This window comes from Mirounga angustirostris, unplaced genomic scaffold, assembly GCF_029215605.1.
Source record: "Mirounga angustirostris isolate CCGP_5_RB_7025 unplaced genomic scaffold, mMirAng1.0.hap1 SCAF_6, whole genome shotgun sequence".
Classification (NCBI taxonomy): Eukaryota; Metazoa; Chordata; class Mammalia; order Carnivora; family Phocidae; genus Mirounga; species Mirounga angustirostris.
In genome coordinates this window covers 150,911,922-150,932,790 of record NW_026991714.1, presented here as the reverse complement: position 1 = coordinate 150,932,790, position 20,869 = coordinate 150,911,922, and positions in this window count along the sequence as shown.

The window sequence follows — 20,869 nt, the reverse complement described above, 5'->3', positions numbered from 1 at the left end:
TAAAATAAAATAAAATAAAATAAAATAAAATAAAATAAAATGCCGCTTGTGTGAATCCTGCCTGGCCCTGGCCAAACATTTGAGAACTTCTGAATCATTCAGGTATCAGAGTCAGGGATGGGGAGACTCAAACTGGAATATAAGTAGAATCATCAGCACAAAACTTGTGCAAGATTTTTTGGTTCAAAGAAAACAACTCCACTACAAATCCTTACATGGAATAGAAACACTATTTAGCTGCTGCATTGCATGGGAGGATAAGGCAGACCCCTAAGGCTATTAAAAATTGACACTGTATGTATATGTGCATGCATGCATTTAAAATTACATACATACATATACTTTAAGATGGACATAAACACATACAGACACACCTGTGAAAGGGATAAACAGGTAAATTTACATACATTTTATTGAGCACTTGCTTGATGCCAGATGCTACATTTACTAGAGGTACTGAGCTCTGAGGGACACAGGACAGCCATCTCATGGCACATCTGGAGAAACTGAGGCACAGGCACATTGGGAGTCAGAGACTCAGATTTGAACTCGGACATTCAAACTCTTTCTCTTCGTCATGACCCTGTACATTCTATATAGTGTACAAATCAATTACAGGTTCCAGCTTCTTCCAAACACCGACATGTTGGTACCAACTGCCCAATGGCCAGGAAAAAGGCTTAGAGTCACTCAGCATCCAGCTACCTTCTTGGGCTCTGGGACCCAAGTCCTTTTATTAAGCTGCCACACTGGAAGGGGCTGGGATGCCATCTCATGGCCGCCTCTCCCATCAGCATCCCCACTCTTTGGCATGGACCTAGAAATATCTGACTTGGTCACCCAGACAAGCAATGAAGGAAGAGAAGAGAGAAAGCCCCTATTTTGTTTCAACTGAAAAACTATTTTAGGACAAGTTGCTTTAGGTTGGTTTTCCAGGGCAGGACCTGGTGATAAATTTTCTAGACCATTCCTGCCTGGGAGGCCAGGAGGAGCAGAGGACATGACAGACCGTGCTTTACCATCATGGCCCTGAGGAGTTGGATGGTATTTTTCCTCGAATCTCAGACTGAGGAATCTGAAGCTGGGGGTGCCAGGTTTAACCGCCCCCACTCTCCTCATCCCCTGCCGGTGCCATTTGCAGAATGCTAATGAATTAGCTGAGGAAGGCACTCCAACAAGTCAATCAACCTGCCTAGAGTGGACGCCATATCTTCCTGCCCAGCAGGTAGCAAGCAGCCCTAGCCTGAAATCCATTTGATTTTGAGTCATACACATTGGGTTTGCCTTCTCCTCTGGCCTGGGTTGGCAGTGTAGGTCTTCTGTCTGGGGCCCTGGCAAAGACACAGACCAAATGGCCCCCTCTTGAGGATTCAGTCACCATTACTCATTGACCTGGAGGTCCAGAAAGACGTGAACAGGGCCAAGGGGGCGGCTAGCTGGTCCTGTCATCCCCAGTGTCCAGAGAAGGGATGTGTTCAGGGACCACAAAAATGGGGAAGCCCTGTCTCCAAACTCACTTGTCAGTGTCCTACCCTGGGCCACTTGGGCTCCTCCCCTGGTTCTGCACAGGCCAGCTTCTCCTAAAATCTGTTGGGAATATGACTTATAGAAAAACAGTCATGTAGCTGGGTACAGCTCTGTGCTGTGTTGAGGCCTGGCACCCATGCCAACCTTTCCCTCTCCTGGAGAGCTGGGCAAAGCATCTCCAATTCTGTGTGTTGGGAAGGAGCCTCCATCAGGGTTCTGCTTTCGGGGTGGGACAAACTTTCCAATGTCAAGCATCCTCAGAGTAGGGAAGAACTCCCCAAAGGAAGGAAACGTGTGCTCATTCAGATAACACATTCGGGCACCTTCTCTGCTGGGGCACGGCTGAGAATGCTTTGCAATTGAAATAGATTCTGGACAGAGCTGGGAGAATAAATGAGCTGTGGCAACGTCTGGAAACTCCTGGTTGCCAACCATCTAAGTATTTCCAAGACTTTTTCTAAAATACGATTTCTTCAGCATGGAATGAGATTAATTTCCCCATTATTTCTAGGATTTTTTTTTAAATTGGTAACACTTTAAGAGTCCAGTCATTATACATTCATTTGGTATTCATGGAAATAGCAGTGATCATAATGAATTCATTTGATATTCATGTGGTTGTCACATGCACTTCCATAAAGACACTATTGTAATGCAGCCCTCCTTTGGCTACATGCCTTTTTATGACACCAACTATTTCATCTGATCTGATTTTGCAACCTCCAGAAGGTGATTTCTTCCATGTCACAGGGGCTTTGTCTGCAGCCCAGCATAGGTGCTCCAGATAACGCTCGGGTCAGCTTGCACCTTGTCAGATTCATACCTACACCCCATCGTGAAAAACCCCTTGACGTTCCTGGTCCCTCTGGCTTCTCTCTGAAGCACACCCAGCTTGGCTGACTGCACGCCATCCTCTCCCTAAATATGGAGGGAATTGTGGAGCATTTGAATAGATACCAAGGACTCCCTGATCTGAGCATGCCCAAGCTGCATCCAGTTTAAGACAAGGAAACCAAAGCAAGTCTCAGTTCCCTTTTTTCCCTATGGCCTCAGCTGTTTGTCTTCAGTAAGAATCTACCAAGCAGGAGGCTAGTCCTCAATTCATGTTAATACCTCATAGAGATGAGTCCTTATGAGCTTAATGACAAATATGATCAGTGCTTACTTCATCCTAGAAATCTGAAATGGAACCAGGCCAGTGTATTTATCATCAGTGAGATGAGGAATGGAGCAGCCTTGTATCTTCTCGTGTGTGGCCTTCCAGTGTGCTTCTCCACCCTGGTAGCAGATCACGTGCTCCAGAGCACTGACAGAGGCGAGTACCTTCTCCACTTCCTGGACGGCACAGGTGAGGCTGGGGAAAGCCAAGGGCCTTGCAGGGATTGCAGCAGAGCTGGCACACGGACCTCCTCCTGACGCTGGCCACCTGCTGAATCAGCTTCACCTGTTCCCCGGGAAGAGGGGGATCATTTTGTTCAAAGGCAAATGCTATGGTTCATCATGGAGGGGGTGACCAACCCCATGAGTCAGGAGAAGCATTGTGGAGACTGAGCCAGGGCAGAATGAAAAGGGAATTTTTCCCTCATGGCAGGTGAGGGGCATGGAGAAGTGGGCTGCCCAAGCCCCCACAGTCACCTCGGGGAAGGTCGGAAGCTGGGTTTCTTTCCTGGGCATCACGGGAATCACATCCTGGGGCATAAATACAACCCTTGGGACCTATTTCAGGAGTTGAGCTTCTGGGCTCGACAGTGTAGGAAACTCAGATCAGAAAGCAGGGTAAGGGAGGACCTCTGGGGAGAGACCTATGGGAAGGCATTCGTTGATGTCCTCTCATTCCGATCTCTTATGTTTTCCTGTTGCTAATCAAATACATTATCACATATTTAGTTTAATTACCATATCGGGTGGAAATTCATTTTTACTGATACAATTAAAAGACTGGCAAATAGCATCTTACAAGTGGTTTTGAGTCATGTTAACAAAAAAATTGATAGTAATTGATGTGATACTCACGTGATCTGATGGCAAAATCGATTAATTGTGTCAAGGGGAATCCTCTGCTGGCCTTTTCTGGCTCCCCCACACCAGCCGAGTGTTAGGCAATGAAGGCGCCTGCATATTTGTGCATGGAGATCAGTAGGCACGGGAAGATCTGATGTGCACGCAGTTCCCAGGATAAGATTCCGGGATCCAATTCACCCATCCTCGCCCAAGTCACGTGAACGTTTGTCAGAAAATATTTCACTTAAATTAATTAAAAATACAAAACCACCAACAACAGAAATCCATTGTATGGTTAGTACAGATATTTTAGTACATAAACCTTGATAAATCTAGTGTATTTACCTTTTAGTAAAGCCACTGAATAATATCTATATTTTTATATCTTTATGAATTGCCCTTGCATTATCAGCACGTTCAAACTAAAAGGTATTCAAATATGTATTGAGCATCTTCACAGGACACAAAAACGGGCCATCTCTCTACAAAGCAAGTGCATTATTAATTTCTTCACAAAATATCTGAACAAGATTTTTCAATTAATTTTTTCCTGTTGTGTTTGCCTCCACCTGACACCACAGATGTGATGTTGTCTTTTTCACAGCTGGAGACCAGCTAAAATGGCCTCTGGGATAATGTGAATATGTCAAGCAACAAAGAATATGGCATTTAAAGCAAAAGAATTCCTATATACATGACAAAACTTTGCCCTTTCCTCATGCTTCTTTCCTAGCTCATTCAGATGAGTGTCTGCAATTTCCTGACCTACCAATTACTTCTTTAATGAGCAGGTTGGAAAAGCACCCCGTGTCACATCCATGGCTAATACCCTCACTTACGGGACCTTGACCTCAGCCAGCCAGCCTCCTCATGGTATGCTGTGTGATTAATAGTTCCGTGCTGGTCTAATTGCAGTCTGCGTGTTGATCCCACCAGGGCATTCCCCATCGACTTTGGTGCCATCTCAGACACCAGACGCTGGTTATTTGCTGCCGGACCCATAGATCTTGAGTGCTAGCCTGGGTACATGCATGCGCATGCCTGCGTGCTGAGCATTTCTGGTTGAGAACCACCCTGACCTTGGTGAGCATCCACGTACCTGGTCACACTGTTGACTCTGGCCTATCAAGTGGACTTAATGACATAATTCTATCTATGTCCGTGGCTGTGTCCATATAACTTCTAAATAAACGGGGAAAGAAATTCACTCGGGCTGAAGACTTTTCATTAGAAAAGCAAGGGAAGTCCATTGTTTAAATTTAATTTATGTAAAAATCAAATTTGGTCTGATTGGTTTATTTGTGTGAACATTGGGCAATGGTGACTCCAGCCTGTTTGTCACTATCCATGCCGATTGTCAACACAGGAGCTCCTGCCTCCCCACTTGCTTCCTGCAGCCTCCCAGCACTCAGGGGGGTGGGGGAGACTGGCTTACTTGTGTGGGTGGAAGAAGTAGAAACAACATGTGAGGTTTTGTTATGTCTTCCCTGTCTTATGTTTGATTTAGGTCACTGCATTTTTAACTGCTAATCTAAGAAGATTATCTATTTATATCTTTAGTTAGTTGTTTATTTGGTTAAAATAATTTATTGAGCATCTACTCTGAACAATACCCTTAGTACTTATTCATTCACTCATTCATCCATTCACTCATTCATTCGTTCATTCATTCATCCATTCATTCAACCAATAGTCCAAGGGTTGTGTCTAGAGGGCTTCAAGAACCCCTTAGGAGAAGAAGGAAGAAGAAGAAGAAGAAGAAGAAGAAGAAGAAGAAGAAGAAGAAGAAGAAGGGGAAGAAGAAGAAGAAGAAGAAGAAGAAGAAGAAGAAGAAGAAGAAGAAGAAGAAGAAGAAGAAGAAGAACAACAACAACAACAACAACAACAACAACAACAACAACAAGAAAAAGAAGAACAAGAACAAGAAGAACAAGAAGAAGAAGGAAGAAGAAGAAGAAGAAGAACAAGAACAAGAACAAGAACAAGAAGAAAGAAGAACAAGAAGAACAAGAAGAAGAAAAAGTATGTCCTTCCCAACTCTGAAAGAGTATACTGCTGCTTACAAGGTGCCAACAACAACAACAATAAAATGCATATCTGAGGAACCAGCAGAGCACGTTCTCCAGCTAAGTGACACTCACCAGATGTGGGGTGGATGCCAATTTTTGCTTCCCCAAAGGATAAATATCTTTTAGCCCTCACGTGGGACTTGCTAATTGCCCAGCCAGTGAATGTTCAGACCATGCTTCCCAGGTGCTCAGTAGCAACACTGTGCTCCACGTCCTGTGGGATACAGGCCCCACCCATCATTCATTTCCTCAACCACATTTAATTGCAGGACATCCATTCTTCAGGCACCGCTGAGGAGTATGAAGGAGACAAAGCCCCGCCTCTCATTCCATGCCATTTGCAGAGACAGAGAAATATACAAAACTCTCTGAAGGGAATTCAGTGGGGGGCGCCTTTTGTTTGGAGGATCCAAAGGTTCTCTCTTACAGGTGCGACTTTCAAGCTAAAACCAAATGAGGACAAAGAACCGGCTTTGTAGAAACTTAGGGAAGAGCATCCAATGAATAAGGAAGAGATGATAAGCAATAGAACGGCCTGCAAAGGAAGAGCAGAAAAAGCAGAGACTGCAACTTGGTAGGAGGCTGGGTGTTGTAAAAATTTTATCGTGGCAGTGATGCGGGATCACATCATATGGATCAAGGGAAAAGTTTACAGTAGAGAATGTGAATTGGGGGGCGGGGGAGTGTGGCAAGAATGCGAGCAGGAAGACTCAAGAAGAGTCAGCTATGTGTCTGCCTTAAATTTCCTACTGACCTTCATACTTAGTCCTTAATGACGTCCTCTGCTTTCTGAATGTCCCCATCTATTCTTAGCTCAGAACATCTGGCTTCGGTAGCTGTGAAAGCTGGTGGTGTGGTCAGCCAATGGTGCTTCTTCAGCAATGAGTGGAGGGTGGGCATAGAGCTCAGGCTGCCGGGGCTCTGGGCTCCCAAGTGTGTAGACAAGCTTACTTTCTGTGCAGTGTGCACCATTTTTTCTCAACAACAAACTAAGATGATGCCCACGTCAGTCCAGCTCTTGCGCTAAGGACCGCAGTACCCCCAAAGGGCTTCACATTCATAGGCGATGTCACTGTGATTCAAAATAACAAGAAAGATATTGCACTGAATTTCCCTTTAGCCAGTATCCAAGCAAACTCTAAATTCATACAGCCAGGATTTGTTTCATACTGAGAGTAATGAATGGGGGAAAGTGGAGCATTCAAGACTCTAAACCACTTTCAAAATGTTGATATGCCTCCAGCATCTGTAGAAAGAGACAGCTTTGTGTCGGCTCAACATTCAGCCCACCCCCCTCACTCTATGGGTTGTTCGCCCCTCAACCATGTGCTCTCTTGGGACCACTGACTACAGACCCAACCTCTGAGTAAAGCCGTTGGACTAAGCAGCGGGCATGTGACTAGATGGGACCGTGAAGAGCCCACGTGGCAGCTGATACACGTGCACTCCAGGAAGAATGTCTCTCGCCTGAGCTCTGAGGCTATGAATTCAAGGCTGTTCTTGGCGGGCTTTCCTGTTGTGTGGAGTCCGTCTGTCTGTCTGTCTGCAGAATCAAGCCAAATGGAAGCCAAAAAAGAGATGAAAAACAGATGTGGGCGGGGGGAGATGGGAGAGAGGAGAGAGATGGAGGGAGGTGCAGAGGAACCCGTTCTCTCTTCTCCCCACCATGGGGTCACTGGTTGCCACAGTTTGTCCAATCTCCCAGTTTCTTTTTCTGCCACGTGAACTAAGAAGTTCATGTTTTGTAGAAGTTATTTGACTCAGATGTCTGTCACCTGAAAGGAGAAGAGCCCCGACTCTCCTCAGCAAGTGTTCTACATGTTTTATTAAAGCCTGGATCTTTCTGTGGGGCAGGGGTCCCAAGCATGTGGCCGAGCCCAGTATCCTGTCCTCAGCCCTTCTGGGGAAGGGCATGTGAGTGCCGGGCTTCCTGCCATCACTAGCAAACTGCTTTCAGACGTAGTCTTCGACCCTATGAGATGGTCTCACTCACCGGCCTGTCCTGTGTCTCACTTGGGAGAGGTGTCAGGGTGTCGGTGACTAGAGCTGATCAGAATGTGGCCGGGCCCTCAGGGCTCTGCCTTCCGCAACATCTCCTGGCTCGGACTCCCTCACATTTCCTGGACAGCCCTTGCCCTCACGAGCCGTCCTGGTTTATTTCTCCAGATGTTTTGTGATCTCATCTCTTATTAATGTCTCTAGGATTTTGCCTACACCAGGGTCAGACGTGCTGTCTCTGTGCTGGTTATTGCCCTAGCCCCCTTCTTAGAGACTGGGGTTTGCTATCCTTCAATCTGTCAGCATCTCTCATTCCAGAAGAACCCTTTAAAAACTCTCTTATCAAAAGAGCAATCCCTTCACTCACCTTATGAATGATTATGGGCAGAGCATAATTAACTAAGAATCCTGTTTTCCTTTCTAATACTTCAATGTCACAGTTGGTCCTATGGCACCTTAATTTCTCCCCCGACCCCCATGCCATAGTATCTCACATCCAACATTGTCTTCCTCTCTGCTCTAACACTCAAACCCTCATTTTGTCTACCTTGTGCGAAATGTTTTGTCTCCCTTCTTAAGAAAATGTCTCTGGATCTAGCAAGCCAGCGACGGACAGCTGAAGTCCCGGATGAATCAGCAAAGGGCGCTTGCCCAGCCCTAGAGCAGGATCTAGACTTAGTTGCTGCTTTCCTCTCATGGTCTCTTGAACTCCTGGCAGAAGAGCAAAGGAGCCGAAGTGCGCTTGCCCACAATGAGCTTGCATTTGGGCTGTTGGTCTGGCTGGAATTATGATCAGGGCTCTTTTTCCTCTTGATGTGACTGTGTTTCATCCACCAGGAGTCCTTCTCTTGGGAGTCCACAAGAGAAAGGCTCTTTTTTGCATAAGTCGTTCTTCCCGGAAATGGTTGTCCGGAGAGCAAGTGCAGGTCAGCTCCTGTGTGTGCAGATGCTGCCTGGATAACGCTATAGCTGCGAATCTCCATGGGACACGGATGCACAAGTCTAGAACTTCGATACTAGAGTACTCCTTATTACCAAAATATGTGCAATTTAAATGAATATTTAATGCAGAAGAGTCATGCCCTGAGGGGCTCTTTGCAAAGGGGAAGTGGGATTTGAATAAGCCAATAACCTCCATGCCCAGGTAGGGACCTTTCAGTTAGAGGGGACATTATTTTAGGTGCCATTGATTGTTTGCCACTGTCGCCTTGACTTCTCGAGCAGAGCATCCATTTCTAGAAGCCATCAAGGTGTTTCTCTTTTCCCCTCAAGGGGTAGTAAATCAGAGAAATCAGAGGGAAAGATTTGAATTAAATGCAATCATAAGAAAGAAAATCTCCAGGCACTTGGCATAGGTGGGAACCTTCCCTTTGTTCTCAGGACGATCCTTCATAAATGGAAGATCCGCAGGCCCCGGCAGTCCTGCTTGTCTGTGGGCTCATCTCCATAACAAACTTGATATCCTGGCCACGTTCCCAAATCAATCATCCGGGTCCTTGAAAATGGCAGCGTCAGTCCTAGTAACAGCATTCAGAACATGAAAGAAAGATCTGAATGACGATTCCCAAGCCTTCCCATCCGAAACTGAATTTAAGTTACAGCCATCAAAACCTGGCAAAGGAAATCACTAGTTATTTCCACCTGTTGAATTATTTTTCCCTCCAAAAAAAAAAAAAAAAATCATTGTTTTAAGTGGAGCTTGGGGGCTGCTTGCTACCCGCTTCTCTCGGATGACAGCGTGGAGGCACAATTCAGGGCCCGCAGGGGACAACCGTTCAGAGGGCAAAGAAAACTGTCTTTAACTTTCAAGGGCTATGCTTTATTTAACTTAGACTAATTAGCTGTGATCTTCCCATAAACGATAAAAACATTACATTTGCTCTTAAACTTGAACTAGATATTTAACAGGAATCGGTTTTCCAGGAATCAGTATCCGACAGTGGTGTTATCTCTGTGTTAAAAGCCCCCAGCAGATTATTTCTTCCCTTTCTCTGCAGTGGTTTGAATTGGAGGCAGGTCTACACTTGAGCTTTGGGGAAGTAAGGAGAATCCTGCCCTTGGACTGTTTCCCCCCCAATGTATCTGCCTGCCTCACCCCTTCTGGCTCTGTGGCTTCTCCTTCATCAGGCGACCTTCTGCGGTGGAAATCGAACATTTCCACTCCTGCCTTTTCCAGACATAGTCACTGTAGAGCTTTTTATCCTGGCTTCTGCTGCACGGACAGATTGCCAGCTTAATTACTCTGCTGATAGTCACCAAAATGCCTTGGATATCATATCTGATCGGGGAGAGCCAAACGGAGCGGCGCGGGCTGCAGAGGACACAATCACTTTGAACGGGAAGCTCAGAGGAGTGAACAATGGCTGAGATCTAGCTTCCTTCATTGTCTGACTTCTGGTTATCTGATACCTGCATGCTGGCGCTTTCTTTCTCTTTTTCTAATCCCAGCAAAATGTGCTTCTGAAGCAAATGCTGCATGTACCCCAGAATGAACAGCACCCTTTCCCTCAAACAGGGGAAGTCAATGCCCTCCTGCTCTGCAAGGCGGCAGGTCCCCCAATGACCCCAGGGGCTCCGGGGGCTCCTGCAACTCCACCACCAGCCTCCCTCGCCACCAAATCCAGTTCATGTTTTCCGTTCTTTTGAGAGGTGCTCCTTCCTCGGTGATTGTTGCTGTAATTACACAAATGATCTCCTCCACTGTCACTTCTAGTCACCTAAAATTAAAAATTCATGTAAAATCTAGAGATGCAACTTTTAAGCAGACAGTGGAGGCCTGATCTGATTTTACAATCGATGTTTTAATTAACCCGTTTGTGCCTCACATGAGGTGTGGGACTCTGTGGGGAACTGGAGCGTCACTCACCTGGCCGCCTGGAATGATCCGCTGCTGCAACAAAATCCCACAGACTGAGAGCTCAAACAACACAATCCTCATGGCTATAAGCCCAATATCAAGGTATCAGCAGGGTCTGAGGCCTCTGTGCTGGGCTGGTGGATGGCCGTCCTCTGGCCATGTCTTCACATGGTCTTCCCCATATACATCTGTGTCCATACTTCTTATGAGGACCTCAGTCATATTGGATGAGGACCCACACTCATGTAACTTTGTTACCATTTTAAAGACCAAATACAGTCACGTTCTGGGGCATTGAGGGTTAAGAATTTAACATATGAATTTGGGGGGACATAGTCCAGCCCATAAAAATGTTCTACTACCCTCTAAAGTGAGCAAGAGTCCGGACAGGAAAGTCAGATCGTGGACGTCTCCGCTTCTGGTGCATCGAACTACACGAGACAAATGCTGGCTCCGAGTCTGAAGAAATTGTGTTCCTACTTATACTGAAGCAGGGGGCTTAGATTCTGAACAGTTTCTTGAACACCTTAAATATTGGAACTTACAAAGATGCTTAATTTTATACCAACATTTTCCCTTTATTGGGGCTTTAAAATATTAATAAATCCATGAATAAGATAGGTAAAGCATATAATCATTATTTATTTCACCTAAAAATATTTAAATTAACATAGAGCAAAGTTAACGGAGAGGCGTTAGTGTATGACTTCATGAGTTTTAACATATATGCAGGTTAATGTATCCACCAACACAATCAGGATGCACAAAAACTCCATCACCTCCCAAAACCCGTTTGTGTTGCCCCTTTGTAATCAAATCCTCCAAAAGCCCATCAATATGCTCTCTACCCATGTATTCCAGCTTTTGTGAGAATGTCATATAAGTGGAATCATACAATATCAACCTTTGGAGAGGTATCTCTTAGAGCCAGCACAATGCCTTTGAGATTCATCCATGTGGGATGCATCCATAGTTGATGGCTTTTTATTGCTGAGTAGTATTCCATGGAGTGGATGTACCAGAGTGCCTTCGAGCATTCATCCCTTGGAAGATATTTGTGCTGGTTCCAGTTTCAATGATTAGGAATAAAACCACTGCAGACGTTCACATATAGGTTTACAAGTAAACATATGTTTTCCTTTCTCTTGCATAAACATCAAGATTGGGATCGCTGGGTCATATGGTAAGTACATGTTTATAAGAAACTGTCAGACCTTTCCAGAGGGGCTCAATGTTGTGCATTTGTACCAGCAATGCATGAGAGTGCTGGTTGTTCTATTATCACACCAGCACTTGGCATTGTCAAAGTTTTTGTGTTTTTGTTTATTTATTTTTGCCATTCTAATAGGTATTGTGAGTTTTATTTGCATATTTCTGTTGTCTAGTGATGTTGAATATCTTTTCATGGGCTCATTTGTCATTTATCTCTTCCTTGGTAAAGTGTCTTTTCAAATCGTGTGCCCTTTTGTAAAATTGGGTAGCTTGTTTCCTTACCATTAAGCTTTGAGCATTCTTTATGTATTCTCATACAACTCCTTTTTCAGATATCTAATTTGCAAGTATTTTCTCCAGCCTGTGTCTTGTCTTTTAACTCTCTTCTTTGAGTTGTATCTGAAAATTCTTTGCCTAACCTAAAGTCATGAATATTTTCCCAATGTTTTACTCTAAAAGTCTTATGGTTTCACGCTTTATATTTAGAGCTGTGATCTATTTTGAGTTAGCTTTTGTATAATGTATAGGATATGTGTTAAAATTAATATTTTTGCATATGAATGCACAGCTACAGAAAAACTACCTTTTTTTTTTTTTTCATTGAATTGCCATTGTACCTTGGTCAAAAATCAATTGACTTCCCAGATGGGTTCACTGGTGAACTCCATAACACAGTTAAGGAAGAAATTATACCAATTCTCTACAATCTCTTCTAGAGGATAGAAGCAGAGGGAATATTTCCTAACTCATTCTGTGAAGCCAGCATTACCTTAATACCAAAACCAGATAAAGATAGTATAAGAAAAAAAAAAAAAACTACAGGCCAATTTCTCTCATGAATATTGATGCAAAACATCTCAACAAAATACTGACAAATCACAATCAAAAAAGTATATAAAAATTAAACACCATCAATTATTGGGATTTTCCCAGGTATGCAAGGCTGGTTCAGCAATCAAAATCAATGTAATCCAACACATCAACAAACTAAAAAAGAAAAATTGCATGGTCATATCAATAGATGCAGAAAAAGCATTTGACAAAATTCACACCTATTCATATAAAAATTCTGGTAAACTAGGAATAGAGGGGAACTTTCTCAATTTGATAAAGACTCTCAACAAAACTCTACAGCTAACATAGTACTTAATGTTGAGAAACTCAAAGCTTTCCCACTAAGGTCAGGTACAATGCAAGAATGTCCACTCTCACTACTCTTTCTTTCTTTTCTTTTTTTTTTTTTAAGATTCATTTATTTTTTTTTTAAGAGAGAGAGAGTGAGGAGAGGGGCAGAGGGAGAGAGAATCCTCAAAAAAACACCCTGTTGAGCACCGAGCCCAATACAGGGCTCGACCTCATGACCCTGAGATCATGACTTGAGCTGAATTCAAGAGTCAGACGCTTAACCAACTAAGCACCCAGATGCCCCTCGCCACTCCTTTTCAACACCAGACTAGATGTCTTTACTTAATGCAATCAGTAAGAGAAGGAAATAAAATGTACACAGATATGAAAGAAAGAAGAAAGAAAGAGAAAGAAAGAAAGAAAGAAAGAAAGAAAGAAAGAAAGAAAGAAAGAAAGAAAGAAAGAAAGGAAAGAAAGAAAGGAAAGAAAGAGGGGGAGGGAGGGAGGAAAGAAGGGAAGGAAGGAAGGAAGGAAGGAAGGAAGGAAGGAAGGAAGGAAGGAAGGAAGGAAGGAAGGAAGGAAAAGAAAACCACCTTTGTTTGCAAATGACATGGTCATCTATGTAGAAAATTTGAAAGAACTGATTTAAAATGGAACTAATAAGCAATTAGAGAAAAGCTACTAGATATAAAGTTAATATAAAAAAGGCAGTTACTCTTCTATATATTATCAATGCACAAGTAGAATTGAAATTAAAAACACAATACCATTTACACTGGCACACCAAAACTAAAATATTTACAGATAAATCTAACAAAACATGTACAAGAACAACGTAAGTGAATCCACAAAACTGATGAATGAAATCAAAGAAGAGCTAAATAAATGGATATATATTCCACATTCATGGGTAGAAAGACTCAATATTGTCAAGATGTCAGTTCTTCCCAACTTGATGTAAAGATCCAGTACAATCCCAATCAAAATCACAGCAAGTTATTTTGTAAATATCGGCAAACTGATTTTCAAGTGTATAGGGTGAGGCAAAAGACCCAGAATGGCCGATACAATATTGAAGAAGAGCACAGTTGAGAACTGACACTACTCTACTTGAAGACTTACTGTAAATCTATGGTAATCAAAACAGTGTGGCATTGGCAAAAGAATAGACAAATAGGTCAATGGAACAAAACAGAGAGCCCAAAACAGGCCAACACAAATATAGTCAACTTATCTTTGACAAAGGACAAGAGGCAATACAATGGAGAAAGTCTTTTCAACAGATGCTGCTGGAACAACTGGACATTCACATGCAAAAAAAAAAAAAAAAAAGAATGTAGACTTTATGCCCTTCACAAAAATTAACTCAAAATGGATCAAAGGCCTAAATGTAGAATGCAAAACCATAAATATCTTAGAATATAACACAGGAGAAAACCTAGATGACCTTGGGCATGGTGATGTCTTTTTAGATACAACACCAAAGACACATTCCATGGAAGAAATAATTGATAAGCTGGACTTCACTAAAGTGCAAAGCTTCTGCTCTATGAAACACAATGTCAAGAGAATAAGAAGACAAGCTACAGACTGGGAGAAGGTATTTGCTAAAGACACATCTGATAAAGAAGTTATCCAAAATACACAAATAAGTCTTAAAACCGAGCAATAAGAAAACAACCAATACAAAAATGGGCAAAAGCCCTTAACATATACCTCACCAAAGAAGATACACAAATGACAAATAAGAATGTGAAAATATGCTCCACATCATCTGTCATTAGGGAAATGAACATTAAAACAACACTGAGATATCACTAGCACACCTATTAGAATGGTCAAAATCCAGAACATGAAGAACTCCAAATGTTGATGAGGATGAGGAGCAACAGGAACTCTCATTCATCGCTGGTGGCAATTAAAACTGTTATAGCTACTTTGGAAGACAGTTTGGTGGTTTCCTAGTAATATATATATTTTTGACCACATAATTCAGCAATCACACTCCTAGATATTTACCCACAGGTTGAAAATTTCAATCATACAAAAGACTGCATGTGGATGTTTATCGCTGCTTTATTCAAAATTGTCCAAACTTGAAAGAAACCAAGATGTCCTTCAGTAGGTGAATGGATATACAAACTGTACCTCCAGACAATGGAATATTATTCAATGCTAAAAATAAATGAACTATCAAGCCATGAAAAGACATGAAGGAAACTGAAATGCATATTACTAAGTTAAGGAAGTCAATTTGTAAAAGCTACTTCCTGTATGATTCCAACTATATGACATTCTGGAAAAGGCAAAACTATGGAGTCAGTAGAAAGATCAGTGGTTGCCAAGAATTTGGGGAGAGGAAGGGATGAATAATAGGTAGAGCACAGAGGATTTTTAAGACAGTGAATGCATGATGTTATAATGTATAATATTATAATGACTGCAATGATGAGTATATGTCACTACATGTCCATATACATATATGTCACTACAAATGTCCAAACCCATAGAATATATGACACTGAAAATGAATCCCAAGGCAAACTTTGGACTTGGGTGATTATAATGTATTATTGCAGATTCATCCTTGGTAAAAACTGTACCACTTGAATGAGTAACACGGATAATGGGAAAAGCTATGCATGTCGGGTGGGGGGCAGGGAGCCCATAGGAAATCTCTGTACTTCTCTTTCAATTTTGTTGTAAACCTAAAACTCCCTTAAGACAATAAAGTCTTTACAAAATCAATTGTCTATATTTTGGTGGCTTTATTTCTGGACTCTCTATTCAGTTCCATTGATCAATGTATGTGTGATTTCACAAGTATCACTGTTTTGAGTACCATAGTTTTATATCAAGTCTTAAAATAAGGCAGTGTGAGCCCTTTAATTTTATTTTTTTCTTTTTCAAAATTGTTTTGGCTTCTCTAGTTCCTTTGTCTCTCCTTGTGCATTTTATAACCATCTTGCCAATATCTACAAAAGATCCTATCAGGGTGTTCTTGGAAGTGTGCTAAATCTACAGATCAGTTTGTGAAAAATTGAGATATTAACTATCCTGAGTCTCTCGCCATGAATGTTGTGTTTCTGTCCACTTATTAATTTCATTCATCAGTGTTTTATAGTTTTTGACACTAGAACCTCTCTACATGTTTTGTTAAATTTACACCTAAATATTTCACTTTTTGGAGCTTATTGTAAACTTTTTTTTTAAATATTGGTCTCCAATGATTGATTGCTAGTATATAGAAATATAATTAATTTTTTTAAAGATTAATTTATTTATTTGAGAGAGAGAAAGGGAGGAAGGGACAGAGGGAGAGATTCTTCAAGCAGACTCCCCACTGAGCATGAAGCCCAATGCAGGGCTCAATCTCATGATCCATGAGATCATGACCTGAGCCAGAACCAGAAGTCAGACACTTAACCGACTGAGCCACCCAGGCACCCAAGAAATATAATTAATTTTTAAGCATTAACCTTGAATCCTGTGACCTTGCTAAACTTACCAATTAGTTTTAAAAGCTGTTTTTCTGGGGCACCTCTGTGGCTCAGTCGTTAAGCATCTGCCTTCGGCTCAGGTCATGATCCCAGGTTCCTGGGATGGAGCCCCACATCGGGCTCCTTGCTCGGTGGGAGACCTGCTTCTCCCCCTCCTACTCCCACTGCTTGCGTTCCCTCTCTTGCTGTGTCACTGTCAAATAAATAAATAAAATCTTAAAAAAAATAAATAAAAATTTTAAAAAAGCTGTTTCTCTGTGGATTTTACAGGGTTTTCTACATAGACCATGTTATCCTAAAATAAGGACAGTTTTATTTCCTTTTTTCCAAACTATAAGCCTTTTAATTCTTTTTCTTGCTTTATTACACTAGCTAAGACTTCATTTTATTTGTTTTGTTTCTTTCATTTTTTAATAAATGAAACAATTTTATTTAGAATGTTCAAGGACTTACCCAAGATCACATGTTTAGTAGTTGCCATAATGGAAGCTGGAGTCCAGGCACTTGGTTTTTGTTCCAACTTACTTCCAGCTCTGTCTCATCTACTTTTTCCCATGAGACTACAAGCACAAGAAGGGATATAGTCTGGATCCTTATGTAGCTTTTCTATTGACTTTGCGAAACATTGCATTGAACTTGATCACTGAAGATACAGCCCCTTCCCTCCCATGGTTTTAAAGTCCACCAGCATCTAGGGTGACTTGGGGCCTCAGTCCTAAAGAGGTGGTCATTTCCAGCCATGAACATTCTCTGCAGTCATTGCGAGGTCCCCAGGCTTGCAGAACAAATTCTGAGTGCTTTTAAGGTGATGAGGTGAATGAAGAAGTTAAAGCAAGTGATGGATTTTGCCATGCTTTTTTCCATTAGCAAATCACTCTCTTCTCTCTGGGGCACTGGAAGGTGGTGATGGGGATTCAGAAATGTCCACTGCAATTTAGCTCACCCACTCATGGTTGCTGTTGGGAGGCTGGAAGTGCAAACTCTGCTGAGTAGAGGGAATGACAGCATGCTGGCCTCCCCCACCAGTATCAAAGCTGTATCCCTGGGGCAAGGCCTGATGGGGCTGGAGGCACATCCAGCAGGATGCTCAGTGTCTTCACTGGCAGGCCTGACATCCTGCCTGGTGTTTATGCTTCAGGATCATCCCTTTCCCTGGAAGAAGACCTATCACCAATGAAGTAGTTTCTGACTCACAAAGAGCCCAAGATGGGGCCCTTTTCCTGCAACTTCCCCTAAGACCTCTTGTTACCTGTGTCACAGAGGTGGAATTCACTTCATCAAAACACAGTAAAGTGGGAAAACTTTTTTTTTTTTTTTGAGATAGTTTGAGAGTTAGTGAGGGCTTTTCTTCAAAGCAAAAGTAGAAGAGAGGAAGCATTCTGCTCCTTGAAGCTCCTCATGCAAAGTGTACTGGGTAGGCAGGAAGCGGGAAAATCAGAAGACTTGAAAACTGTCAACAAACATTTTCATTATCTTTTTTTTTATCTGGAAATGTTTGGCTCAATGGATTTTGTTCCGAATGTTTTTGAACAGAAGACAGTGAATCTTAAGCGAGCATACGGACCACATACGCTGCGACTTACATAAAGTTTCTCCTGGTGCACTGGCATGGGGCTTCTGTTTTGCACACCATTTTGCAACTTGCTGCTATAATTCCAGAGTCTACCATCTCTGTTAAAGAAAAAGAAGAAGAAGGCGGAGGAGGAGGAGGAGGAGAAGGAGAAGGAGAAGGAGAAAGAAGGAGAAGGAGGAGGAGGAGGAAGAGGAGGGGGAGAAGGAGAAGGAAGGAGATTTTGATTTGGTTATTATAATTCTAAGAGGGAATCTTCAGGGGCTCTCTGCCTTTTCTTGTCCCACTACACACCATATTGGTCGCTCACTTAGGTTTCATTCACTAATCCAGTAAGTTTGATTTAAAAAAAAAAAAAGGAGAACTGGTTTCCTATCTCTCAGATTTTGCAATTTCAAATGCACATTAATTTAATTTTATGGACCCAACAAATGATTGTACTAGGGATGCTCCCTTTCTCCACAGTTGAAGAAACTGCTCTGTGTACATGGAGTTTCTATAGAGAGACAGAGACCCAGAGACTTCAAGAAACTTGTTAATTAGTTAATGTTTCTTAAATGCTTTGGAAATAAAAGCTCTCTATGAGTGCAAAGAGCCATTATTATACATTATTTGTCGCGACAGGAGCAGCTGTTTCTTCTCTGAGCTTTTAGCACTGAAATGAGAAGTGCCAGAGTCTGTCTCAGGTCCTCAACTGTCACATGACAAGAGCAGTTCTGCTGCTGGAACCCCAAATTGGGAACCCACAAAGCTGAAGGGAGGAGGAGGGGCTGCGTCCGTGGATCTCCTGCTCGCCTTTCTCCTTTGTCAGTGTCCGTGGTGTCTCCGCTTCACGTTAGCAGAGCTCCCTAATTTGGAGTGTCAGCTCATGCGAGCAGGTGTCTTCAGCTGTGTTAGACAGGGCCACCAAGGCAGAGGCACGCTGGCAGGGAGTCCTGCTCAAAAGTCCTCTGGTCCGTCTCATTGGCTCCTGCAGGGCCGGGAGCAGGGGTGGGTATCAGCGTTTGGGAGGAAGAGAGGATGCCCAGGGAGGTGGCTGGTGTCCCTCAGGGGAAATTTTTCTAGGAGCCTGAGTTCTACACCACACCTTGTTTGGCCTAGAACAGGTGAAGGCAATAAAATGTAGGAAGCCATGCAAACTTCAGAAGCGTTGCACGCACATGAACTGGCTCATGGAGAGGTCTGGGGCAGGGTCAATGGCAGGCATATTGTATCACACTATAAGCTATCCACCTGAATTAGACGCCACCAGAGACTGTGTGATTAGAAGATTCTATTTCACTAGCCTGGCTCACCCTGAATTTGGCTCCCCAGGCAGTTCAGTGGTCAGCCAGAGATCCCCAGAGCCCAGAGAGGGGGAGGCAGCATGCCGCCTCCATGCACGCACCTCCATGCATGCGCCTCCATGCACGCGCCTCCATGCACGTGCCTCTGTCCACCAGATGGAGGTCACCTGATGCTGGTCCCAACACTGCCTGAGGACCAGGGAGAGGACTTGGTGGACTGTGAATGATCAGCAGGAATATAGAACTCAGTACTTGCATCTGAGGAACCCAAATCCACCGTGTAAATTATTTTATATGCGAACTTTATAATTTGGAAATAACTCTCATCAAAGAAATGAATTCTAGAACCTAAATACCATGCAGAGCTTTGCATTTCTAAGAGTAAAACTATTTCGGCAGGAGCAGGAGACAGGTAGTGCTCTGTGACCCAAAGAATCACAAGGAATGCCTGTGTTCTGACAATATTGCTTGCTGTGTAGCCTTGGAGAAGTCATTTAACCTCTCTGGGTCAAATATCCTAGGAATACTAGCACCATAGGTTTTGTGACAAGATTAAATGAGATATTTCCGAGGCACTTCGTAAACTGCAAGATTTACAGATTTACTCAACTATTACTCAACCGTGACAGAACTGTATCATCATTCATTCATCTAATATTTATGGAGAAGCGTGGTCTTGGTCTCAGCCCTCAGAGGGCTCCGAGGAGAAACCATGGCGCCAGCCCTTGGCTGTTCCCATGTAGCCTTGGAGGGCTGCATGGGGTGTTTTACAATAAAACTAGCAAATTTGTGGGGCAAAACACAAAACCACAGTGCACTATCATCACATTCATGCAAATGCATCTGAGAGATGCTGAGATCCTAGCTAAATGGCCAATCTAAAGTAAATGATGTCTTTGTTTCCATTCTGTTTTGAGAAGTACATACCTTCCAGGTTTTAGGCATTTATGAAGCTACTCCTCTTGGGTGTATCATTAAGTAGAGCTTTTGAACTGCATTTGTGAGCTAACTACAAGATTTAGCGCCTGGGGACTTGGACAGAGAACCAGACTGTGACCAGCCTTCCTGTATAGATGGGACAGATTACAGGAGGAGTTAGCAGGGTTCCGTGGTGGAGACCATCACAAGCCCCTGCAGCAGAAGAACAAAGTCACAGTCAGACCAGGAATTGAGTTTCCTCACAGGGGCCTGAGCGAGCAGTCACTCCTACCTGAAAATGGCCAAGCCTTTGGTTGATGTGTTAATGTGGCTGGAGCATCCGGTTGTCGGTGCACATCCGAGCTGCTCTCTCACTAAGGATCCACCCGGGCTGCTCCCTCCGCGTCAAGCAGGAAGGCAGGTTGCAAGCCGACTCACTAACCAGCTAGCCCATCATCTTGGTGTCATAAACGACTCCATGTTGCCCTTCTCTCAAAATGGATTTTCAGGAGAGAGATACAGTCCCTTCCCATGCATCACTATGTGACACCATTGATTTGATATCGACTCTCAGCCGTCTTTCTGGGCTGCATTCCAACAGGTGGCCGGGCAGGCTCCATTTTCCCCAGAGTGTCAGTGGAAGAAAATGTGCGAGTTGCCTTTTAAAAAATCCTTCCATTAAAGCAAACTTCTGAAGATTATTTCTGGAGGCAAGATGGCCTTCAAGGCGAAGCCATCCCCTATGGCAGGGAAGGGGGACAGGGGACCACGGAGAGAGACTGGAGCAGAAACGGTATTTGCTCAAT